This window comes from Telopea speciosissima, chromosome 5 (assembly GCF_018873765.1).
Source record: "Telopea speciosissima isolate NSW1024214 ecotype Mountain lineage chromosome 5, Tspe_v1, whole genome shotgun sequence".
NCBI classification, from domain to species: domain Eukaryota; kingdom Viridiplantae; phylum Streptophyta; class Magnoliopsida; order Proteales; family Proteaceae; genus Telopea; species Telopea speciosissima.
In genome coordinates, this window is record NC_057920.1 from 62,372,970 (window position 1) to 62,400,640 (window position 27,671).

Here is a 27,671-nt window from a genome sequence, read left to right on the forward strand (position 1 = left end):
ACTTTAAAGAGGTATGGGGATGAAGGCATTTACAAGTCATTTTCACTAGAATCTCTATAGTATTCAAGCAAGGTGGAGATTGTTGGGGTTAGGATGTCTTGTATCCTGTTGTATGGGTTTGTGGGTAGATTCTAAATGGCTGTAAAAAGCTTGTAAGGCCCAAGGAAAATTTTTAGGGTTTACATGAAGGTAATTCGGCAATATATATCTCTTTGTAATGCAGCCTCTTGATAGGCTACTAAAACCAATGGATCGGGAGAGTGAATTACACAAGTTCAAACACAAACATAAGATGTGCAGAAACTTTTGTTCTGTGCAACCTTATTAAAATAAGCATAACTTTCTCAATATAGGTCGTATTTACCTGATTCGAAATCCTATGTATCAAGAACTCATGGGCCTACAATGTTTATGATAAATATTTTCTGAAAAAAACACTGTAGGGTACTTGAAACTGCTCATGAAGTTTGTGTACGAAATCTGAAAGATAAAATTAGAATAAAAAAGAAGAAGGATAGAGATAGAATTGGTATGGGTTGAAACTCAACTCTTCTACGATATGTTTTCAGCTCCAAGGGTCTTGCAACTCTTCTAGGATGCAAAGAGGATTGGGAAAGCTCCTACTCTTCAAGGAAGGAGTGAAACTCTAGAATGAACTTTTCTAGGTTCAAGGGGAATAACACATCTTGGTTAAAGAGAAGTGCTTATAGGAACCTTCAACAAAAAATCATTTCATAGCTTTTATTACAATGAAAATAGGTTGTTCTTTTATACGGAAACAAAGAAAATCCAAAAATCTATTACAACATCTCAACTCTAGATTTTTCTATAGTTGAGATTGATAACAAGCATGAATAAAACTTAGTAAAAAATTCTTCTTGCCTTGATGCATGTTTCAAGAGAGACGTTGTAATCTTCAAGAGGGACTTTATAGTCTTCAAGAAATACTTTGTAACCTTCAAAAAGGAACCTTGGAAGTGTAGTTGAAGTTGTTTAGACCAAGAAAATCTTTGAGTCATGAGCTGCCATATCATCTTGCACTAACAAATTGAAGAGCCACTTTAAGGAGATGAAGAATCATTCAATCAAAAGTGGCCAACTAGGAGGGGGTGCTTATTCAAGGATTAGGTTCACATGTAGTCACTTTATGGGGGTTGGGCTAGGTCTAAGGGAGGCCATATAGGGGGTTGGGATAGTGATGCAGGCCCGGACCAGGGGCACTTGGACCACCGAATAATTGTAAGAAGACTAGCCCAAAAGTTCAAGTTCAGCCCAAGGCCTAGCACTTAGGCTTGGCCCATAATGCAAAGCAAGCCAATGACTAACATTTTTTAGTCTTTATTATGTCATGTAGCATTTTAATCTCAGCCATTTAAGCTCAATTGGACTCGACGGTTGAGATATCGTAGGAGATTTTAGGGTTTGATATGTGGAAAGCTTCATAGTGGAAGATGATGTGGCATCCTCCTTGATGATGATTTCAACTGCCTTAGTGAAAAGATGATGTAGAAGTAAAGATGTGAACTCTTCACATCCTTAGTGCTTAATGATGTAGCAGCCCTTCTCCCAAAGATTCTATTGGTCCAAGCTCCTTCAACCACTTCTCCCAAGAATCTTCCTTGAAGACTACAAAGCTAGAAGCATCTTTCTAGAAAAATCTTTTTTTCTTGTTTTACAAGCTTATGATTTCAACCCTTGGATTGTAAGGGTATGATTGTATTTTTATATGCTTTGTAAGGCCTATACATAGTGGCCAATTCTCATGTAATGCATAGTGACTGTTGATAATTTTAAATGAAAGTTCATTTGGCTTCTCTTGAACCAAGATGTGTTCTTCCCCTTGAACCTAAAAGAGTTCAACATAGAAACATTAAAGAAGTTTCATTCCATCATAGAAGAATTGGAGTTTTCTACTTCAATAGCATCCTAGAAGAGTTGCATGACCTTGTTGGAACTGCAATCAACCTAGAAGAGTTGCATTGCAACCCCACATATATCTATATCCATTTCTCTCTTTTTGTCCTAATTTTAATTTTCAGAATTCGTGCACTAACTTCATGAGATATTTGAAGAATTTTATATACTTTTTCTGAATCTGAATTATTCATAAAAGTTGTAGCCCTTTCTTTTGCCTCAATCTCCAATTCGAATCACCTCAAAACGAGTTTTGAGTTGAGAGTTATCCTCATTTTACTAAGGTTGCGCAGAACAGAAATTTTTGTGCGTCTTATATTTGTGTGTGAACTTGTATAACTCACTCTCCCGATCTGTCTTCACGCAACCCCGTAAGAGTGATTGCATCAAAAAAGTTCAAGGTGAGACTTAGTCCAAGAAGTGGACTAGAACCCAGATAGGTGAAATTGACTGCGCATGCTTGGTGTAAAATTCATAACTCCTTCAATACAGATGGGCTTGATGTGATTCAAAAACCATTTGAAAACAAACTCAAAGGGCTACATCTTTCATTCTTTGGGTTTTCTCTACATCGAATTTTAAATAATCCCAAAATTTCCGTCTAGTCAATACATGTGCACAAGGAATATTCTGGTGACAACTTTGGGCTGCCACTTTGTTGGCCGCGGTCTTTGGTTCCTTTTAGACCAGAAGTTGGTGCTAGAACTGGAGTTGGATCTTGGAAATGATTTTGATTTGGGCCTTAATGATGCGGGAAAAAGAGAATAACTAAAATTTATTAAATAAGTTGTATATCCAAGGAGGTAAAGACCCAGATCAATGAAATCCTCCACCAAGACTAAAGCCAAAGCTTCCAAATTATGATTATTTCTCCCATGTAAACTATCACATTATAAAATAAAGATAGATTCAAAAGAAAACGACAAGTACAGAAAATCTAATCTAGCATTCCTAAACTTCCAGTCCACAGAATAAGAACATCTAGAAGAAAAAGGATCAACAACTCCTTTGGCATCCAAGTACAGAATAAGCCTTGAAGTGCATAACTCATTAGCATGTCTTTCCTCTCACCTACACAAAGAAGAAACGTATTAGGACAAATATTGAAAACCTGGAATCTCCCCCTTGTTTCTTGTTCCAATTGATAATCCGATTGGGGATGTGGTGACCACTCCTCCTAATGCGGATGATACTGCTTTTAACGTCAATGGTAGGGGAGTTTTTGGATCTAATGGTGCATTTTTGGATCGGGGGAGTCTTTTCTTAGCATCCAAGAATCAAAACAGGAGCTGGGTTATTCCCCCCATTCCTCCTTATAATCCTCATGGGAAGAAAGTCAACTTTATATATAAGTGATTGGATGTTTGAGTCTGATTTTGTCCTTTGTTACTTTTTGTGTGGTTTCCCTTCAGCTTGACTAGGCTGTAGCTTTGTCTATTGTTTTTTGTGGAGCTTTCTCCTTGTATTCTTCCCTATTCTTTCCCTTTTTTGTTTTTGAGGGGAAAAGTTTCTCTGTGCTTCGTTAATATATTTTTCATTCATCCAAAAAAAAATTAACATCCGAATGGCTCCCACAACACGTCATAAAGTAGAAGAAATTACAAATGAGACAACTCTTTCTTAAGACCCAAGAGGGTCATAGCCATAGCCCTTCTTATCTCACAAATGGTGTAAAAGAAGTGTTGAGTGAATTATCAATACATGCTTTTTTAGAGTCAAGTTACTTTCTTATAGTTTATTAACTAATAAATATTATAAAACAAGGTACGATAAAGAACATTCCTAAAATGAAAAAATCGGAGACTTCGTTTCGTTGCAAGGGAAATTAATGGGAAGGGAAGTAAAATTTTCAAATCTAACTTCCTTTCCCTTTAATTTCCCTTGCAACCAAACAAAGCCAGAAACATGTGAAAAACCTGTAAAAATTCAATATTAACAAATGTATTCATACCAAAGGGATTAAGATTTATTCATGATAAAAGTTTTATTTTACCTTTTCATTTTGACAACGATCATCATCAGATGAACTATAACCAATCTCCATTTCAAGAGCTGCATTGATAGAACTTGTTGATGGTTCACCTACACTCTCCTTCTGATCATGTTGTAATGATGGTTGCTCATACAACATGTTCAAAGAATCAAGCTCCTTTGCAACTTCCTTCATTGTCGGCCTATCTTTTCTTTTATCCTCCAGGCAATTTCTTGCAAGCTCAGCAACTAACAATAACTGTTCTCTGTTCCCATCATTTACTATTTGTTCATCAAGAATACGAAAAAGATTCCCATCTTTTACTGAACATACAAAATATTTTGCTAAGGTTATATGATACTCAGATCCGTTTGATAAAACAGCCTTTTTACCAGTCAAAAGCTCCGCTAGAACAACTCCAAAACTATAGACATCACTTTTATCAGTTAGTTGACCCGTAGGAAAACATTCTGGGTCTAAGTACCCATGAGTCCCTTGAATTGCTGTTGTTTTTTGAGTTTCATCCAAAGGAACCAATCTTGAAGCTCCAAAATCAGACACTTTAGCCTTATAATTAGCATCCAGTAGTATATTAGAAGACTTGACGTCCCTATGAAGGATAGGTACTGAATGAGAAGAGTGCAAATAGGCTAGTGCTTCGGCTGTTTCTGCTGCAATTCTTAAACGATGTTCCCAAGAAAGAGAGGATGCTTGATTTTCCCCATGTATATGTTGGAAGAGGGTCCCATTGGAGATAAACTCATAAACTAACAATGGAACCTCTGTCTCTAGGCAACACCCCAAAAGCTTAACCACATGTCTATGATTGATTTGAGAGAGGATATCAACCTCATTTATAAACTGTATAATCTGGCCTTTGTCCATCATTTTGGATCTCTTAATGGCAACAAGTTTGCAACCGGATAAGATTCCCATAAAAACTGTACCAAACCCTCCATGGCCAACAATTCGACTCTCATGGAAATCATTGGTTGCCTTATTTAGCTCTTGTATGGTGAAAATCTTGGCAATATCTTCAACCCCTTTATACGAAGCTATTTGTTGCTGTAATAGCATACCTCCATTTTGTTGGAAGAATTTTTCTCTAAGCTTGATGAGTCGTCTTCTTTTAATTGCCCAATACAAAAACCAAATGAAGACAGGTAGAAGAAAGGTGCAGCTTGCACTGGTACCTGCACAAAAAACAGATTTAGACGTATAGTTTTAGTGAGGTATTTGTTTGGGTAGAGGTTTGCTAGACGATTAGTAATGGGTAGTACTAATACTTCCGGCGGGGCTTCATACATATGTTTTTGTCTATTGTTCAAATGGTCTTGGGTTGGACATAGTATTTTAATGTAATATAAAAAAAAAAAATGGTCGGATAACTAAGTCCAATTACTATGTCTTCATTGGGTTTACGATGGAAGGCTAACATATACGTGTCCAACTATAAAACGCCAGTCTATTTGTTTTTGGTTTTTTTTTAAGGCTTTATTTGTTTCTAAATAAAAGAAATAATAATAAAAATTTGCAAGTAAAATAATTTTTTATACTATTTGTATTAGCTCATTTTCATTGTGCATGACTTTTACGTGTAAATAATAATCGAATCATCTAGCTGGCGGCAAGTATAGAAAAATTATGAAAAAAATAATTAATTTAAACAAGAAAATGAAAATTTTTGTAATAATGATGGTGTAACTAACTAAAAATGTTTTCAATTATGATAATTAAAACATTAGAAATTTAATTGAAATTTAATTGATAGAAATTGTTAAAACATTATAACATATTTCATATTCAAATCATAGAAATTTAATTGAAAAATGAAGTACAATTTATAGTAGAGATTTATTAAGTTTTTGAGTTAATTACATAATCATTAAGTTATGATCTAAAAAGTTTCCATTTTTTCTTTTTGCATAAATCTAATTTTGCTTCCCTTTAAATCACTTACAACGAGACTGAGTATAGGAGAAAAAAGACATTTACTTTGTTTCAGTTTTAAAGAAATAGTCGAGTTGAATCAAATTGCACCGAATTGAAATGAATAATACAAAACTCAAACAAAATAAAACTAAAACTGAACCGAACTGAAACTATATAAATGCCAAATTGGTTGAACTGAAACTTCAAAACTGTAAAAGAACCAACTTGATTCGGTATTAGTTAGTTTTTAAAATCTATACGATTTCCATTTGGTGTCTACATATTATAGCCTGAAACAGAACCCAAAAACAGAAACCAAAACAATTGACGCCCTTAAGCTTTGAGTGCTCGTCCAAATTTGCATTTTCAATTTGAACCCTAGACAATACGTCAATACCCATTTTAAGTTTTACCAAAAAAAAAAGGGAGAATGTCCTCTGTGTCATAGGTCAGCCTGCGCTCAGGCACATGGGCAGCCTGTGCAAGGGACAGGATGATCATGGCGCCCACCCCCATGTGCCTGGGCGCAGGCTGGGCTGCGGTACAAAGAACAGTGGCCCAAAAAAAAATACCCATTTTAAGCTTAAGCAACAAAACTGTTGCTGGTCACATATACTGCTGACATGTGACATGGAATTTATGTTAATTAAAAGAGCATTGGCGATGATACCTGCAATAATGCCTGTCAACGACCGAGCTCTTGGAATTTTGGTGCAGCGAGTTCCTTTAACCCAGCCATCGTTATAGGTTCCTCGTGGACAAGAGCAATAGTAACTCCCAATGGTGTTAGTGCAATTAGCACTCCAATGGCACGAATTATTGGGTCGTTTCTGATCACATTCGTTGATATCTTTGGCAATCCAACACCCGCAATAGGTACACAAACAATGAAAATTAGTTAATTACAATGGATAAAACCAAAATCTATGCAGCATTAACATCTAATTAATTTATTAAAGGAAAATTTTCACGTACCACCCCTGAGGTATTACGTAAGTACAAATATACCATAAATTTTGGAAAATTCTGTGTGTTCTCCTGAGGTTCACAAAAGTTAACACATGCCCTCATTCCGTTAACACATGCCTGCATTCCGTTAGTTTATGACTAACAACGTTAAAAACATAGGGTGAATTAACAAAAAGGCCCTAATAAGAAAAAAAAAAAAAAAAAAACCTGCTAGTCATCTTCCCCAAATTGATTCGGGAAGATGAGTTACAAGAATCCTAGTAGAGAACACCATGGAAGCCGAGATGAGTTGATCCTCATGGGTAACCTTAAGATGCTGCTTGATTCTGTCGACTGAGAGATTCGGCATCTTAACCATTCTTCTTCATTGTTGCGATGGTTTTCTTTTTGATAATGCATTGTTGCGATGGTCAACAGAGGGATTTTTCATTTACTTTTTGCTGTGTTGGGAAGATGAAAAAGGGGATAGGATTCAAGCTTGTTGAAGTAGCGAGATCGCCGCGCTCTGGGCTACCAAAGCTAGGGAAGATTCCTTCCGTTAGCTATTTTCTCTCTTATTTGTTTTTCTTCTCCCATTTGTTGGGAATTCGGTTATGAAACTGAAAAAGAAGAATCCAAATTAAAGGATGGGGTGGTTACCTGCAGGGGAGGGAATAAAATTCCTTTGAAATTGAGTAGTTATTGGAACTAAAAGGGAATTTGAGTCCTCATGGACTGGTTTGGCTGGAAAATCGAAGCGCGCTCTCTCTGTCTGTGTGTTTGCGTTCGGGTGTAAATCAAAGAGAATGCAATTGCCGCTGCAACTTGGCAAGGACTTTCTGAGCTACAGAGACGAGGATAATTATACTACTGATGCTATTGCTTGATGATAGAGAAGGGAAGGTTTCTAAGGAGGCTGCCAAGACCTGCTTGATATCGAGATTGAATAATAGATAAGGGGTTGAAGCCCAACTCATATTCCTTTTTTTCAAACCCTAAACGATTCGGGGAAGATGAGTTGCAAGTTTTCAAACCCTAAACTACTGGTGCTATTGCCCGATCCGAAACCCTAATCTCAACTTCATGACCAACATGCCCTTCCATTCTTTCCCCTCTTCAATCATTCCTCTAACTCTCCTTAACCAGTCTATCTCTCTATTCGGTGTTCTTTCGACAACTCATCTTGGTTTCCATGGTGTTCCCTATTAGGATACCTGCAACTCATCTTCCCCAATCGATTTGGAAAAGATGAGTTGCAGGTTTTTTTTTTCCTTGCAAGAAGGGCATTTTTGTCAGTTCATCCCATATTTTTAACGTTGTTAATCATAAACTAACGAAATGAGGGCATGTGTTAACTTTTGTGAACCTCAAGGAGGGGTACACAGAATTTTCCAAATTTGGGGGGTGTGTTTGTACTTGCGTGATATCTCAGGGGTGGTATGTAAAAAATCTCGTTTATTAAATTAGTTAGTTATAATGCTACCTGGTTGTGTGGTGACCTCTCCGCCCAGACAAAGGGCTGTGCGAAATGAGTGTTGCACCCTCTTGGAAGGCAAAAATTCCTGAGGGTGCAATGGTCATTTTGGACAGCCTTGTTTCTGCATAGAGGTACTGTGCACCGCACACGATGACCAAGTAATGTTCTTTTTCTCAAAATTAATACAAAATGGGCTAGCTACTGAGTGTACGAGGCTCCCGCACAAGGCTGGCAGCCAAGGAAATGAAATAATTAACTTCCCCTTTGGGTTCATAAATATCCTTCTAGGTTTTAGTATTTTCCAAAATACTCTTTAAGATCCCATTTCCTTGCCTGCCAGCCCTGTAGCAGCAAAATTTCGTTCCCCGCCATTGGGGGCGAGGGTCTGGGAGGTCATTAAATATACATCCTTTTACCTTTGCTTTGGCAGAGAGGATGTTTTGAGGCTGAACCTGTGACCACTTTGTCACAATGGAGCAACCTTACCGTTGCACCTAGGCTTTCAAAAAACAAAAAAAAAAGAAAAAAGTAATCAACTAACATAATTAAAAATAGGATTATTCTGTCTACCATTATCAACAAAATGATAGCTAAATAATTTACCTTGACATCCTAGTTGAGGGAGATAAGGGTTGCCTTCAAAACCATCGTTGCAGTGACACAGATAGCCATAGCCGTGGCCATGAGTTGAATTAGAGCAACGGCTGTTTGGACCACACGAATAATCTGCTTCTTCACATGTTTGATTCCCAATTGCCCAGTCCAACACCACCTTATAATTCGAACTCTTCAATCTATCAGCCTTAAGATCTGATATATCAAAGGTAAATGAGTTTTGATCGGCCAAGAAAGCAAAGCTGCAAGGGTTGAACTTCCAAGTATCATTCCTTGAGTGATTATATAAACTAGTAAGGCTGACGTTGAAATTTTTGAAGCCTAAAGGGATAGAGGTCTGGCAACAACCAATTCCAGTGCAAGACCCGTTTGTCACACTATCCAAGCTACTGCACAGAGAGACGCACCCACTTGTGAAGTTCTTGCGCTCATCATCAGTTATGTAAGCCACGGTGTCACATCCGATGGCTATGACCTTGTTGCGGGTGGCTGAAAACGTGAAGGGATATTCGGAGAGATTAGAAGAGTAAAGATACCTGTCTTTCTTTCCTGTAGCATTGAAGCATTGAGTAGCAGAGTATCCATCACCCGCTACTAAGACTTGGGCTTCCAAGAGTGATATCTCAAGAACCTCTACATCACCATCATCTCCTCCTAGATAGGGTTTGAGGCCAGTGCTACCATGCTGAGGCTTGCATGTAATACGATAACCAGAATCCTTGAAGCATCCTTCTTTGATGCCAAATGGGTAGGGTATGGTCACATTTCCGCATTTCTCCGGGCAACCCGGCCGGACTAATGGTGGAGCAGAAATGGCTATTGAAACTATTAATGACAAAAGAATAAGCAGTACTATCAGAAGAAGATTCAGAACCATGGCTACGCTCAAGTTTTTTTGGTGGATCTTTTAAAGATTTAATAATAACTCAAGGAAGAATGCTCTCTTTCTATACATATAATATCCCTCTCACCCCCAGCCCCCTTCCTTACTTACATTGAATTAAGGTAGGAACTGCAAGGTAGGGCCTTTTTACCCGAGCTGCCCGGCAAGACCGTGCTGCCCAGACATGGTGTTGCGTGCAATGACCACCTTACCCCCACTCTGGCAAGGTATTTAGGCAGGAATAAGGCGGACATTGCACGCAGCACAGTGTCTGGGCAGCTTGGCAATAGAGGATCCAAATTGTTTTTACTTTGAGTTGGAATTGCGTTTGATGTTCACTTTCCGTAGTTTCAGACCTGTTCACATCACATTTGGCCAGTTGGGTGCAAAACAGCCTCAGCCTCACAATGAAAGGAGTCATTATGTGGGGGACCTTGATCTTCGACGGCGCCACCGGCAAAGTGGCCTGAGCGGCGCACATACAGGTCGCCCTGCAATGACCGCCTTGCCCATGCCTGAGCACCTTGCCCGAGCGGGGGTAAGGCCGTCATTGTAGGGCGCCCTGTTTGTGCGCCGCTCAGGCCGCTCTGGGCAGGGTGCCGTAAATGATATGAATACTTATGTGGGTCCATTTCGTCCTGCCAAAATGATGAAATATTGAGAGTGGTTTATGTTGATGACCTTGTGTCAGTGGTCCCAAGCAGAAATGGTAAAGAGAGAAATGACCTTGTGCCAGTGGTCCCAAGCTGAAATGGTAAAAAGAGAAAAGAGAGGGAGGAACCCACCTCCCAAGTTGAGTCCCAGTCACTCATCAGTCATGGCCAAGTGGTACACCATTTTATTCGTATATTAAACGCATTTTGTTGGGTTCCTCTTCACAAGGAGGGACCCATGAGAGAGTTAATATCTCTCTCTCTTTCTCTTTGTTTCTTCTTAAGTAACCTCTCCACCAATAAGGAAAATTCCAAATACAAAAAGTGTGAGGAATGTGCAATCGATCAAATATTAAAGAGGAAGAAGAAAAAATGAAGAGGGTGGCACCGCCCTCATCTACCAGCCCGCCAAAGGACTAAATGAGGGGGGTGGTACACGGTGCATATTCTCTCCTGCTTCATCTATAAATAGTAGGAGGGAGAGGCCTTTATATCGATCCAAGTAGAAGAACAAGAGAACTACTAACAGATTCTCAGAGTGTTCAATACTCAAGGGTTGTGGGTGGTTTACAGTTATTGGGTTTAGTATTATCTCTTCAAGAGTTTGAGAGTGTGAGTTGAGAGAGGATATACAAGGGGTATCTGGTTTTGGATACAGGCTTAGGTTTGGCTTAAATCCAAGGTATTGTATCTTGTACTATTATTCTCAAGTTCTCTCATAGTGAAGAAACCCCAGTTACGCCCGTGGATGTAGGCATTGCCGAACCACGTAAATACTTATGTTTGTGAGTTTGCTTTTATCCTTTTATACGTTCTTTGTACGCTCTCACTTTGTGTTAACATAGGTCCCACACATGGTCACTATTCACATTTACTATCCACGTATCACTATTCATGTTTACTATTCATATGACACTATTCATAGTTACTATTCACATACTGCCTATTTCTCCAGTTTTCTTTATACACAGGTGGGAAAGGATTTGCGCACTTTTTCCAACACGTTTTAACTAACAGATTTAGAACTAATGACAAAAGAGAACTAAGCAGTATCATCATCAGATGATTGAGAACAATGTTCGTCACACTTATGCCTTTCTTCTCATACATCCCCTCCCCCTAAATTGGATGTGTTTGGTGGTGGTACTCTATCAACACAATGAGCTCATGAAAGGATGGAAGAACCTCTCTCTCTACCTCTCACTCCCCAACCGCCCCCCCCCCCCCCTCTTTATTTTTTATTTTTTGGACTTAATAAAAAACACAAGATGATCTATTAAGTCAACTTAGGAACTGTTCCTAGTCTTGGGACATTTTAAAAGGACGGTTTTCACACCCACCATCTTAGGGTTCACAAACCCCAATAGGGTTTTAATATTTTTCCAAAAGACCCTTGTGATGCCCTCTCCCACCTTCTCTCGTCCTATCCCATTCACCGTGGATGGAAGGAAACTCAATTTTTAATTATTTATCTATTATTACTTTTGGTGAGCTGTATCGATGCAATATGTTTCCAAACTTTTTGGACTCCAATCATTTGTCCGTTTTTGTGTGAGGACATATGCCACTCATTCTTATTCGACCTTATCATCATATTAGAAACCCAACTGCATTCCATGACCATTCTTTCAAGAGTGGCTCTTAAGTCTTATCCCATATTTATCAACCATATCTTGAAAGATAATCAATTGTTATAGAGAAGCTAATCTGATTGTGGACTACATGATTAAAGTTGCATCTAGACAACGATCATCCTTTTTTCAGTATGTTCTTCCATAATATGTTAGATATGAAGCCTCCTGGGATGCTATTGAGCATTCAAGATTTTGATTCTACTAGATTTTAATTTATTTTGAAATTTGTCTCTCTCCTAATGATAATGTCGTAGGTGGAGTTTTTTTTTTTTTTGATAGAAATTGAAGGTGTCAAATCATATTGTATTTGTCTTTCCATCTCGGTATGCTTAGATGCTAATTTTTGTTACTTTCATGTTCTTTAAATATATTCGTTGTTGATCTTTAGCCAAAAAAAAAATCTCAACCCTATGTAAAGTTAATTATATAGGCTACATGGTTGCAAGGGGAATTAAAGGGAAGGGAAGTGAAAATTTTTACATTTTAAAAGAAAACTTTTGTAATTATTACGCCATGTGATTGTCTAAACTACTTAAATTTCTTATCATATTTAGTAATGATACATTTTATATGTAATTTTCCCTTGGTGGAAGACAGTTTGGAAGTCATGGCTTCTACCTAGGCACTCGATTTTTGGCTGGAGATTTTTTCTTCAAAAACTACTAATGGATGAGGCAATTTCTTCCAAAGGGATACAACTGGTCTCAAGATGTGATCATTGCAGGAATGGGAGTGAATCTTTCTCACATCTTTTATTTGATTGTGATTTTACAAAGTATTTGTGGATCAAATTCTCTAGGAACTTTGGGGTTCTTTGGCAATCACCAAATTCCTTAGAGGGGCTGCTGGTTTGGTAGATAGGGAAAGGGTGTCTGCTGGGGCTAAAAGGGGCTTGGTTGGCTGGGTTGGTCTTGATTCCTTTTTTATCTGGTTGGAATGGAACACTAGATGATTTGAGTGTATGGTGCATCCTTCGGAGGTGGTATTTGGCCGGATCTTGGGGTCGATGCGTGAGTTGGGATGTCGTTTTCAGGGTGTTGTTAAGACATTGGCGGATCTGTTTCTTGTGCTTGTAACAGTGCAAAAGTTAGAAAGATAGTCAAGAGCTCCCATTTTTCTTCTCTTTTGGCAGTACACAACCAATTAGTTTCAAACTACAGAGAGAGAGAGAGAGAGAGAGATGTTTGGTTGGTTTGGGAAGAGAGGAATGGGTTTATGGAGATACATGTAGTGCGCTTGTTGCTTTCTTTTGCTGTTCTTTTGCTAAGTAGATACGCGATACAAGATGAACCTAAGTGGAAAAGAATGTTGTAGTGGAACACTTCACATACACATTGTGTTTATGATTTAATGAAAATCTGACACTAGATAAGGTGTTGGACAGGGTTAGATTAGCTGAGTTTTGGATGGTGTACTTGTTGCTCATCAGTGACTTGTTATCTAATGAAGAAACAATTGCTTATGATTTTCCTCTTCAATAATTTTTTTCTTGTTTTGTTACATGATCTCTTGTTTTGTTCAATACATGTGAGAATATTACGAAGCGTTGTGGCACGGCCCCCATTGGGTATTATCATTGCAGCATGGTTTGTGGCATGGTCTCATGGTTACTTGTAAATTTCAAACTTTACTTATTGGGTCTTTAGCTCAAATTGGTAGAGCACTTGGAACATGAGGATGTCTCAAGCATGTTCCAAGGGGATGATGGTTCGAATCTACCAAGACCCTTTTTATTCAACTCTTCATAGAAGACAATCATGAGCATCATACAATGTCTGCTTCTTTGTGTTTTTTTTTTTTTCCTTTCTTTTTTTGTTGATAGTTTGAATGAATTTTGTTGCTTATCTGGTTTTGAAGATGCAAAAATGAAGGATCCACCTGACAGACTCAGGGTAACCAAACAGTCTTTCAGAAAGAATCAAGACACAGAATCAGGGTAACCAAATAGTTATTCATGAAGAATCATGTTACAGAATCAGGGTAACCAAACGGTTAAATTTCAAAATTATGAATCCACAAGAACCTGATTTTAGAGAACCTTATCCAGAATCAGAATCTAATTCTTCAAAACAACCGAACCAAACACTTCCTTAGGATTCCGGAGGTGTTTTGGTGCAAACCAGTATCAGATTGGATAAAGCAAAATATTGATGGGTGTTCCTTTGGAAACCCAGGACGAGCTGGTGCAAGTGGTGTGTTTCAGAGACATGATGGAATGGTGGTTTTTTCCTTCTCAAATTTCCTGGGAATAGCAACAAACTTTGAAGCGGAGTTTTTTGCTTTTGCGCATGGTGTTGTGCGGGCGATGAAGTTAGGGATCCAAAAACTTTGGGTTGAATGTGACTTGGCAGCAGTGGTGCTTCCAATCCAACTGCAGAAACCGTCCTAAAGTGGAGACCACACTAGTAGAACGTGATTCCCAAATGGTTCATTAACTGTTAGAGGTATTGCAGTTTGAAAACAGAATCATTGTCGCCCACCATATAGTGAATCCGGATCAGCTACCCACATGAGGATGGGTGGGGACAGATCTGACCCCTCCATGGGGCGTGGGTCCCACACCCCCATGGAGGGTTCTCTTCGGGGGTCATTTGAAGGGTGAGCTTCTCCGCTGATGACTTTGTCGTAGGTGGGGTAGTTCTCTCTTTTCTTTGTTTCCTTGTATTCGTCTGGATATCCCTGGACGTTAAACACTTGTATTTTTACCTTTAATTATTAATATATCTTTGCTGACCTTTAGCAAAAAACATTATTATCATTGTTGTCCACTATATAATCTGGCTCAGGTCATAATCACCTTTTTTGCTTTTTTACTTTTTTGGTAGTCATGCCTAAAAAAGTTTACCAAAAGAAAAAACCCAAAAAAAAGGTAGTCATGCCTAAAAAGTGGTATTTTTCTGACCTCCATAATGTCTATTTCTCACACACTTTCTCTTTATAGGAAGTTCGTGTCTAATGATCGGTGATAAAGATTGACACTCAGAAAAACAAAAATTAATAAAACAAGTGATTGGATCACCATTAACAAAAAGATACATTGTTGTCCACTATATAATCTGGCTCAGATCATAATCACCTTTTTTGCTTTTTTACTTTTTTGGTAGTCATGCCTAAAAATGTTTACCAAAAGAAAAAACCAAAAAAAAAGGTAGTCATGCCTAAAAAGTGGTATTTTTCCGACCTCCATAATTTCTATTTCTCACACACTTTCTCTTTATAGGAAGTTCGTGTCTAATGATCGGTGATAAAGATTGACACTCAGAAAAACAAAAATTAATAAAACAAGTGATTGGATCACCATTAACAAAAAGATACATGGCTGTGCAACTGATGAAATCAAGTCCTGTTTGTTTGTATTTGTTGGTGGCCGGCGGCCGGCAGCTCTTGAAATGGGATCTAAAGTGATCATGCAAAAATAGATAGTGGATTGGAGTCGATATCAACCAAGGCCATATCAGCAACTTTTATCTACTTGATTGATTCTTTAATCTTAGGCAATAGGAAAACCTCATTTGGCCGATAATTCTATAAAAATCACTAATTGAACTTTGCTATACATACTCACATAAAAAGATGCCCTTCCCATTTAATATAAACAAATACTTCAATGAATTTGAGATAAAATGTACTATTACCAAGTGAGACACCCATATGCGAGAAAGAGAGTTTCATAGGTATTTTGAGTCTGTCTTATTTGTATCTTAATTGGTGACCGACAGTTCTTGAAAAAGCATTGGGTGACTACATAAAGCAGCTATTGTATACTATGGATTAAAATCCTTGGTAATTTTTTCATCTTGAGTTGTCTTGCAGTTCGAGTCTGAGAGCTCAACATGTGGAAAATGCTTTATTTAATGATGCAAATTCGATTGGTTTAGTTTTTTTTTTTCTTTCTTCTCAAGTTCGGTACCATTGGATGTCGTATTTTTCACGTGTCGAGCTCTCAGACCCTAACTGCAAAGCACTGCAAGATTAAGGCATTGCATAGGATTTTTTTCCCCTATTGTATTTGGGTTAATCAACGCAGGCCAAATCAACAATATTTGTCTTAAGTACAGGTTGTTGTCCCTTCGTTCATGCATAATTTGTGAATCTCAATGATTCTCATCTTTCTTGTTTCAAAGCTCAGCAACATTACAACCATGGTTTGAGACTTTGAGGTATCGGTATCATGTTGCCAATATTTGGCGATATGTAAAGTGGCCGATTCTGATATTGTATCGGTGACACGGTACAAACAAGGGGTAAAATAATTAAAAATCTTATTTTTTTAAGGAAAATCAGGGGAAAAATTGTCTAATTCGATCGATCCATGTCGATACTGTATTGCTATTATATCGATTTTGTAGGTGACCACTACCTGATCCGACACCGTGCACTAAAACCATGATTACGACACCTTTTTTACATGAAAAATCTATTCTCTTTTCCAGCATCACCTATCTGTAGCCTGTAGATCTATGGGCCATATACTCTCACCAGTATTTAACAAGGCCAATACTCTTCTCATGCTAATCCTAAATGTCAAATCTGCAAACAATCGCTAGCTTGGTTGGCTGGTAGCATTGCAAGTTGGTGCATGCCCCCAAGGAGGTCAAGGGTTCGACTCTCCTGGATTGCATATTGTGCCTAAGATGGCACCTTTGTCCCCCCCCCCCTCCCCCTCCCCCTCCTTTAGTTGTATATTCTGGGCTTGTCTTAGCCTTCCCTTAGTTTGTAGTTGGCATATGGGCCCTAGAGTAGGATGGACCAAAAAAACAATGTCAGATCTCTTAGATATAGTGATTCCCTATTCACTCTAGGTGAAAAGAAACTTGGTCGTTTTCTTTTCTTTGCCAAAACATCTCAGACCCTTAACATACAAAATAATCTGGATCATTTGATCTCAACCCAAGTAAACTGTCCATGGGATTTTAATGGTCCTTTTGTTTAAAATAGAATCACAAGTATCAAAATGTGCATATCTCAAAATGCATTGTGTTTTAGAAAATCAAGATTTTAATATGTTGGTGCTCATGTGTACAAAGGCCAAATAAAACTTGTGAGTTGTAGAAACCCAAATCTGTTTATGCGACCATATCCATGAGCCAAAATCCACACACTTGGATGACCCATATTAAAAATCCATCCGAGGATCTTGCACAATTTCAAGTTTATTTAGGTGATCCATTAAGAAAAAACAATGATTTTGATTTCTTCATCTAAGGGATTTGACCTTTGGATTGGCCTAGGAAAGGGTATTTTTGACTTTGTATAATAAGGGTCGGAGTTATTAGAATGGAGATTAAGAGGAATAAAAAAGTAAGAAAGTTGTGACTATCTCAACAGAAATATATTGAGAAAGTATTGGACTGTTTTGGCATAACGAAAGAGGTCAAAACTGTAAGTACTTTTATTGTATCTCATTTTAACAGTGGATTCACTAAATAGCATTCTTTCTATGATAAATATTTTTTCTATTTTTTTCTAATTAGGAAAAATTTCCATTACTAATTAAAAGAAAATAACTACAATTGAACACAAAAGTCTAATAACCAAGGAAGAAAAACCAATTAAAACCCCACCAAGACTTAAGCCAAAGCATCCAAATTTTTATTAATTCTCACACATATCACACGATAAAATAAAGATAGAGTGACAAAAAAACGACAATTTTATAAAATCTAAGCCAACATTCTTAAACTTCCAATCCATAGAATAAGAACATCTAGAATAAAAAAACAAACCACAACTCTTTTAGCATCCAAGCATACGATAAGCCTTGAAGTGTTTAAGTACGGATCCGACTCCTCTACTTCCGCCTGCCCAGTACTTACGTGTGCCCACACACACAAGGCGGGTGGAAAGTACCGCCTTACCCCAACTCGGGAAGGGCGCTCGGGCAGGGGTAAGGCGGTACATTCCACCCGCCTTGTATGTGGGGCGCACAAAAGTACTGCCCGAGACGGAAGTAGAGAAGTCTCATCCGTTTAAGTACTCACTAGGATGTCTTCCCTCTCACCTGCACGAAAAAGAACTTATTATTAGGATAAAAATTGAAAACCTCCCTTTTTTTTTGTTTTGATAAGAAGAGACAAATTTAACAACAATAATAAGAAAACAATTATCCCAAAGGCTCACACAACATGTCATAAGAAAAAAATTTCCTTATCGTATTTTACCCAAAAAAATAAAAAATTACCTTGTCGTTTTGGCAAAGATCATCATCAGTTAAACTATAACCAATCTCTATTTCAAGGGCTGCATCGGTAGAACATGTCGATGGTTCACCTGGACAAAGGTCAGTCTCCTGCTGATTATGTTGTAATGATGGTTGCTCATATAACATGATCAAAGAATCAAGCTCCTTTGCAACTTCCTTCATTGTCGGCCTATCTTTTCTTTTATCCTCCAGGCAGTTTCTTGCAAGCTCAGAAACTAACAATAACTGTTCTCTGTTCCCATCATTTACTATTTGTTCATCAAGAATACGAAAAAGATTCCCATCTTTAACTAAAAGTACAAAATATTTTGCTAAGGTTATATGATCCTCAGATCCATCTAATAAGACAGCCTTTTTACTAGTCAAAAGCTCCGCTAGAACAACTCCAAAACTACAAACATCACTTTTATTAGTTAGTTGACCTGTAGGAAAACATTCTGGGTCTAAGGACCCATGAGTCCCTTGAATTGCTGTCGTTTTTTGAGTTTCATCCAAAGGAACCAATCTTGAAGCTCCAAAATCAGATACTTTAGCCTTATAATTATCATCCAGTAGTATATTAGAAGACTTGACATCCCTATGAAAGATAGGTCCTGAATGATAAGAGTGCAAATAGGCTAATGCTTCGTCTGTTTCTGCTGCAATTCTTAAACGATTTTCCCAAGAAAGGGAGGATGCTTGATTCCCCCATGTATATGTTGGAAGAGTGTCCCATTGGAGATAAACTCATAAACTAACAATGGAACCTCTGTCTCTAGGCAACACCCCAAAAGCTTAACCACGTGTCTGTGATTGATTTGAGAGAGGATATCAACCTCATTTATAAACTGTATAATCTGGCCTTTGTCCATCATTTTGGATCTCTTAACGGCAACAAGTTTGCCACCGGATAAGATTCCCATAAAAACTGTACCAAATCCTCCTCGGCCAAGGATTCGTGTAGCGCCCCCAAATCCGGGTGAGATATGGGTGCTGGCCCTCGCGGGCCGCCGTGTGATAACGACCGGTCTTCCATCTCACTTACATTTAATTCATTGGCAGCGGATAATCAATCACTCAAATATCATTGAATTGCAGTGGAAACTAAGCCTATATCACCTCAATGCACAGCGGAAGTTATTCATTCTAAGTAATTCTGTCAATGACCGAAATCTAAAAAGAACTTCATTCACATAACCATAGTCTAAAAACCTCTTCCTTAAGTCATCACACAACTTGTATCATCATAAAGCATTACATCCCATTCTATTCTTCAAATTACATTAATGCTACTGACCACCTACTATCACACTAAAACTCACCAACTGTCTTGAATCATAAAAAGAAAAGAAATAACTCTAAGCGTTATTAAATCAAGGATCCACTACTCAGGAATTATCAAGTATTTTCCCCTAGCCTTCTTAACGCACTCCGTACAGTGACACTCCATGTGAGCCTGCTCTGCAACTGTAAAATATTGAGGGGTGAGCTCAACTAGCCCGTGAGAAGAATACAGTCATATTATGATGCAAGAAACATGGATGATAGAATCTGAACATATTATACATTTGATCATAGATATATAATCATGCATGGCATTTGAAAATAACACTAAAAACATGCTCAATGAAAATATAGTACATCTTTTAATTCTTAAGATAAATCATTTAATTAATTTGGTCTGGTCATTGTGAACTACCACTCGTACGTAGAAAGTGAGGTTGTCATAACTGCCATAAACTTAAGGTCTACTCCTGATTCCAGGCATCGTAACCCTGGGGAGGACCGCCATATCACTGAACAATGGATAATCTACCCCTAGTTCCAGGCATCGTAACCCTGGGAGGGACTAATCTCATCGGTATATAAGGGATAGTCTACTTCTGATTCCGGGCATCGTAACCCCGGGAAGGGCTATCTCAGAATATACTATGTCTACTCCTAGTTCCGGGCATCGTAACCCCGGGGAGGACATCTGTCACACTAGGCATGATCTACTCCTGATTCCGGGCATCGTAACCCCGGGAAGGATCACACTCTAGCATCTGTACACCTCATCCAGTACCTAACCCCCTACTGGAAAGGGGTGGTAGTCACATGGGTTCTTTACCATTCCATTCGTTTCATTTCCATGAGTCTAACATTTATTTCAATCTTTCGTTCATGAAATTCATATTAGCCTTAAAATCTCATCATAAATAAGATCATGTATTATATATCATTTAAAACATTCTAAGGCATATATCATAATATATTTCACTAAACATAAATCATGATGCAATGAAACATATTTGATCATAAAATGCGATAAAACTCAATAATATGACGGTTTTCCACTCACATTGCACTGTGTCCGTTGGTTCTATGAAAACCCCTTTCTGTCTCGTTTCTTGTGAATTCGTCCACGTCACCTACATGGGTATCCTTCCTTAATTTAAAATCTAAACATTTTATTACTTCAATTTTAATGATTTAAAACATAGACAGTCCTAATTAATTTTAGGTTTTTGGTTCATTATATATACTATCGACTTCCCCGATTTGACTTTGGTTCACCCAATCAAAGAACCATTATTTTGTTTGTTTACTTGTAGTGCAGGATCGATAGAGAAGAAGGTTGAAAGGGGTAGCAACTCTCCTAGGTCCCTAGTAAGCAGTAGAGAAGCCCTTCAAGGCTTGCCCAAGGATTCATCAAGGTTCATTAATGGAGTCTCCTCCAAAATAGAAATCAATATCATATTCTCTCTATCTTCTCAATCCAATAGAATAGCCATTAACTAGCTATTGAGCTCACGAGATTACAAGAAGAATAGGAAAGATACATAAAATAATAACTAGATAAAGCAACTAACATAAAATAATTACTAGACATGCAATCAGCAATAACATAATAGGGAGTTAGATAGGAGCAGCAATAATATAATAGGAAGCTTAGTGCTGAGGTAGATGGGGCGTAAGCTTCTCATGGACCCTTCTGGAATGCCAAAGCTATTTAGGATGGTTGTGCGACTCAAGTGTTCCTCTTATAACCATGGGGTATATGGAATAATCAGGGGTCTCTGGTTCAAACATGGATTCAAGTCGGAGATCGGTTTAGCCTGTGCATAGCACGGAAGTTGGTCTGGATTATTGAGTATTATACATACAGGGTGCTAGGCTATATTCATTTAAAAATAGGGTATACTATTTAGGAATGGGATCACCACCACCCATCAATGACACCAACATATTAAATAATGGGGTGATGTAATCATCATCCAACAAACATTAAATGAAACCAATGTAAATATAACATAGTGAGGTCATGTAATACTATTCATCATAAATATATATATAAAGTATTAGATTTGAAAAGTATCCACTACTAGCCTTATAATATATAAAATTAACAAATATGTTGAAACCAATACTATTCAAGAGGGAAAGCATTCGGTTGTCTTAGGCTTGGTGACTTAGTCACCGCGGCTTGAGAAGATGACCAGAGTCATGACCAAGGTGAAAAGAATGGGAATAAAACTAGTGGGTTTATATATATCTGGTCCATTATGATCATATGGGCAGGGGTATTTCATGCTCAAGGTTGAGGACTACAGAGGCTAAGGATACCTGAAACGTTAACAGGTGATTTCGTCTTCCACGGCGAAGCTGGTTCTGGACGGTGGAGTCTTGCACCGCAGCTGCTACGTGGGCGACAGCACCTCCTCTTTTTATTCCAAAAGCAACTCAGCTCCCTCAAATTCTTTTACACTTTGACCCTATTCCACCTCTCACCTTCGTCTCTCTATTTTGTCTCACTTTCTCACAAACTACCTCTTCTTACCATCTCATTCTCACAATCCACTCTCTCTGCTAATGGCATGAAGATCATTCCCTTCCCTGCCTTAGCTTTATAGACTCTCTCTTACTCCTGTACGTTGGAGGGGGATGATGGAATTCGAAATGGGAAGTCAAGAAAGGATGCTCCGGCCATGATTTAAACGGCTAAGGTATTAATGCGAGTGCCAGTTGATTGAAGAAAATCAAAACAGAGGGATCCTACCCGCCGCCTACCTATCACATAATGCCGACGCAAACGGGAAAAAAATGAGGTGTAGAACTCGCGTGAATCCCGGATGACTTTGGTTCTGCAGAGAATTGGTTCAAAAATAGGGGTTTACTGTATAAAATGTATATTTACAAAGAATGGACAAGCATGGCAGAGATAATCATGCGCAGTGGTTGGAGAAGTTCTCTCAATGGAGAGGATCGTGGTTGCGAGATTCTCTCGACAGAAATATTGTTGAAGCTTTAAAGAAGAAGAAAATAATGAAGGGACACACCCATGTGACAACTACATGTGTAGATAAAGAGAAGTGTATTTAGATTTGGATGTTGAAGTTGATAATCTTGACTTTTGAACCATATTCATTAATATATCTACCTATTCAACTATTCAGCTACATGACCCATTCTCCCTTTTTGTTGAAAACCCTATTTGAATGTATTAAATATATATATCTATAATGCATTTATGTATATAAGAATATCTCGAAAACTAAAATTCGGGGTATCACAATTCGACTCTCATGGAAATTATTGGTTGCCTTATTTAGCTCTTTTATGGTGAAAATCTTGACAATTTCTTCAACCCCTTTATATGAAGCTATTTGTTGCTGTAATAGCATACCTCCATTTTGTTGGAAGAATTTTTCTCTAAGTTTGATGAGTCGTCTAGTTTTAATTGCCCAATACAAAAACCAAATGAAGACAGGTAGAACAAAGGTGCAGCTTGCACTGGTACCTGCACAAAAAGTAGATTTAGATCTATAATTTTAATTTTTGACTATAACTTGCCTTTTAACAATGAGGATTTTGTTTGAGTAAGGGTCTGCAAGATGACTAGTGATGGGTAGTAATAACGGTGTAAAAAACAAATCGAAAGCGAATCGAGTCGTTTAAACCGTATCCGTGAAACCGTTTAATAAATGGTTTGGTTTTGGTTTTAAAATTGAGACCGTTTAGTTAAACTGTTTATACCGAATCGAACCATTTAAAGCAATGGTAAACTATTTAGGAAACTGTTTAAACCGAAACAAATATTGGTAATATGTAATGGCAATCGTTAAGTATTATTGCTAACAATAAATAATTAGTAAATATGTAATTGTACAAATAAATAATTAGTTAAAGAAAACATGTAAGAATTCAATTCATACTTCCATTCTAATAAAAAATAAAAATAAAAACTATGAAAAGTAGTCGTTTGAATAAAAAAAAGTTATAAAAATTATTAAACAGTTTAAAACCAATTTAAACCGTTTATAAGTAGTTCAGTTTCAACATGTGAAACCATTTATAAACGGTTCATTTTTTATTTTACCTAAAAACACCTGCACCGACCCATTTAACACCCTTAGGTTGTAATGCCTTTCCTGCCTCGGGCAAGGCTTCATACATATGTTTATGTCCAGTATTCAAATGGGCATGGGTTGGACCTAGGATTTTAACATTATATAAATTAAAAAAATGGTCGGATACCATAGGCCAATTACTATGTCTTCATTAAGCTTACGACTGAAGCGATGTCTAAGCATGAAAAGACTGCCACACCCCCTTGCAAGGTTGAAAAGTCTAATGGTGCGGCGGTCTTTTTCGCACCGTGTTGTGTTTGGGCGCAGGTACACACGCACACACAGCACCAGTTAAGGTTCTTCCTCCTATGAAATAATAATAAAATTTGCAAGTAAAATATTTTTTAACATAAATTTTATTAGCTCATTTTCACTGTGCGTGACTTTTATGCATAGTAATTAATCGAATCATCTAGTTGGTCACAAATACAGAAAAATCATGAAAAATAATTGATTTCAACAAGAAATGAAAATTTTTGGAATAATGATTGTGTAACTAACGAAAAATGTTTTCAATTATGGTAATTAAAACATATTTCAAATTCAAATCACAGGAATTTTATTGAAAAATGAAGAACAATTTACTGTAGATATTTAGTAAGTTTTTAAGTTAATTAAATAATCATTAAGTAATGATCTAAAAAGTTTCCGTTTCTTATTTTTGCTTAAATTTAATTTTCCTTTCCTGTAAATCACTTACAATGAGACAGAATGTACGAGAAAAAAGATGGTTGAAGTTTGAAAAACAGAAAAAAAAATGTAGAGAAAAAAGTTAGCAGAAATTCTGGTTCAATTTTGGTTTTAGAAAATAGAATTTAATTTGTTTCAGTTTTAAAGAAACCGTTGAGTTGAACTAAACCCAACCGAATTGAAATGAATAATACAAAACTTGAACCAAACCAAAACTGTATAAGAGCCGAATTGGTTGAACTGAAATTTCAAAAGTGTAAAAAAAAAAACAAATTAGACCAAATATTTGAAAATCGAATACAAACTGAACCAATTAACCAATTGGTTCAGTTTTAGTTTGGTTTTTTAAATCTATTTGACTTCGGTTCTGTATATACATATTGTATCCTCAAACAGAATCCAAAAACCGAAATCAAACCAATTGACACCCTTAATCTAGGGTGCTTTAAGTGCTCATCCAAATTTGCATTTTCAATTTGGGCCCAGAGAATACCCACTTTAAGTTCAATTTGGTTCACCTTTTTTGTTGGGCAGTCCTAAGCTAATTTAAGCTAGAAGGGAAGGCCAAGACAAGTCAACAAAATCCAACAACTATCAATGGGAAAGGGGGGGAGAGGGGCTGCTGCTATGACACAAATGCAAGAGTCAATCCCTTGATCTCCAGGAAGCAATGCCTCCAACCAACTGAGCTAACGGTTGTGTGCATGGTTTACTAGACTCATGAGTTGAATCTTTGTCACTCGGAATCGGACATGGGATCTCTCTCTCTCTCTCTCTCTCTCTCTCTCTCTCTCAATTGTTATTGGGATTTAAATCAGATTCAGCCAAGATCAGATAGAACTGATCGAAACCATAGAAAATAGAATTAAGAAGACATGGATTTACACTATTCACAGCTCACAAGAAAGGATCCTGGCATGGGTGCCAAAATCCGGGAAGGGGAGTATTCTCTGAGTGGGATGCAGGGACCACGCTGTGTGCAGCAGCCAATGACATCCTGCGCCCAGGCACATTGGGGGGCGGAATTCCACCATTCAGGGGGGCACACCGGTAATTTCCACCCCCATTTGTGTGGATGTGGTCCTGCATCCCACGCAGAGAATGTTTCTCCTTAAAAGAACATTGGCGATACCTGCAATAATGCCTATCAACGAACGAGCATTTAGAATTTTGTTGCAGCGAGTTCCATTTACCCAGCCATCGCCATGGTAGCCTTGTGGACAAGAGCATTTGTAACTCCCATTGGTGTTAGTGCAAATAGCATTCCAATAGCAAGAATTATTGGGTCGTTTCTGATCACATTCGTTGATGTCTTCGAGGATCCAACACCCGCGGTAGATACACAAACAATGAAAATTTGTTAATTTCGATGGATAAAACCAAAATCTATGCAGCTTTAACATCTATAAAATTTCTTAGACCCACTAGTTAAGAACAAAAGTACAAGATAAGTAGATTTCAAGTGTGTTTTACATCCACTAATTTATATTTTAGAAAGATTTATTTAATCTTTGAAGTTGGTTAGTACTAATGCCAAAACAAACTTTTGAAATTGCCCCAATCTCATTTAACTGTTTGTTTTAAAAACCATGAAATCCGATGAAAGCGTAACTTAATTGTAGGAGTAAAAATCAAAGCTTCTATTACCCCCTAAAAAAAAAAACACAAAACTATAGCATCGAGTCCAAAGGGAAGTACACCTAAATTGTTGGAATAGAAAACAATAGAGACGTACTAATAAAAAACAAAAAAAAAAGATGGTTCACCGCGTTGGCCTCCTCTGTAGCGCAACAGGGAGTGTAGCACACATCCAACGGCCCACAGTGCTTGGGCACGTAGCCCAACACAACCCTGTCGCACTACAGAGGACCCAAATCCATGGTTCACCCACCATCCTAGGGTTCACAAACCCCGATTTTCGTATGTTCCAAAATAACCTCACGATACCTATTCCCGCTCTCTCCCACCTGCGGTGAATGGAAGGGATCCCATTCACTGTGGGTGGAAGGAAAGTCGGTCAAAAAAATTAATAATAAAAAAGAGCATACCCAGTGTACGAGGCTCCCTCCACTGGGGGGTTGGGGAGGGCAATTTGGATCCTCTATTGCCGCTTGTCCGTCCTGCCTGTGTGCTTCCTTACACAGGCAAGGGCACAATGACCGCCCTACCCACTGCCTAAGCGCCCTGCCAGGGTGGGGTAGGGTGGTCATTGCACCCCTACCTGTGTGATTAAGGATGGGAAGGCCGTAGTAGTGGATTAGAATCCTTGGGGAGGGTCATAAAGCACACATCCTTTTTACCCATGTTTTTGTAGAGAGGCTGTTTCGAGACTTGAACCCGTAACTGCTTGGTCACAATGAAACAACCTTACCGTTGCACGAAGGCTTTTTAAAAAAAAAAAATAATCAACCAATATATATAATTACAAACAATATTATTCTGTCTACCATTATCCACAAAAGGATAGCTAATTTACCTTGGCATCCTAGGGAGATAAGGATTGCCTTCAAAACCATCGTAGCAGTGACACTGATAGCCATAGCCGAGGCCATGAGTTGAATTAGAGCAACGGCTATTTGGACCACACGAATAATCATGACGAAGAAGTGCTTCTTCACATGTTTGATTCCCAATTGCCCAGTCCAACACCACATTAGTATTGGATCTGTTGAATCTATCAACCTTGAGATCTAATATATCAAAGGTAAATGAGGTTTGATCGGCCAAGAAAGCAAAGCTGCAAGGGTTGAACTTCCAAGTATTATTCCTTGAGTGATTATACAAACTAGTAAGACTAATGCCAAAATTTTTGAGGCCTGAAGGGATAGAGGTCTGGCAACAACCAATTCCAGAGCAAGACCCGTTTGTCACACTATCCAAGCCATTGCACTCAGAGACGCACCCACTCGTGAAGTTCTTGCGCTCATCATCGGCTATGTAAGCCACGGTGTCACATCCGATGCCTATGAACTTGTTGCGGGCGGCTGAAAACGTGAATGGGAAAGAGTTGGGCACATGAAACCTGTAATCATTTTGAGTTTCTGTTCTCAGTCCTGTAGCATTGAAGCATTCAGTAGAAGAAAGTTCACCAGCCTCCACTATGACTTGGGCTTCCAAGAATGATATCTCAAGAACCTCTACGTCACCATTATCTTCATAATCATGATCACCTAGATAGGGTTTGATGCCCCCGGTGCTGCCATTCCGGACCTTGCATTTAATATGATAATTAGGATCCTTGAAGCACCCTTCTTTGATGCCAAATGGGTAGGGTATGGTCACATTTCCATTTCTCCTCGCAACCCACCCGGACTAATGGTGTAACCGCAACGCGTATTGAAAGTATTAATGACAAAAGAATAAGCAGTATCATGAGAACCAT

The 27,671-nt window shown here is 38.1% G+C and overlaps 1 pseudogene; it reads right to left on the bottom strand.

Moving 5' to 3' along the window:
• Positions 1-2,964: 2,964 nt before the first annotated feature.
• Positions 2,965-27,671, bottom strand: LOC122663223 (annotated as a pseudogene).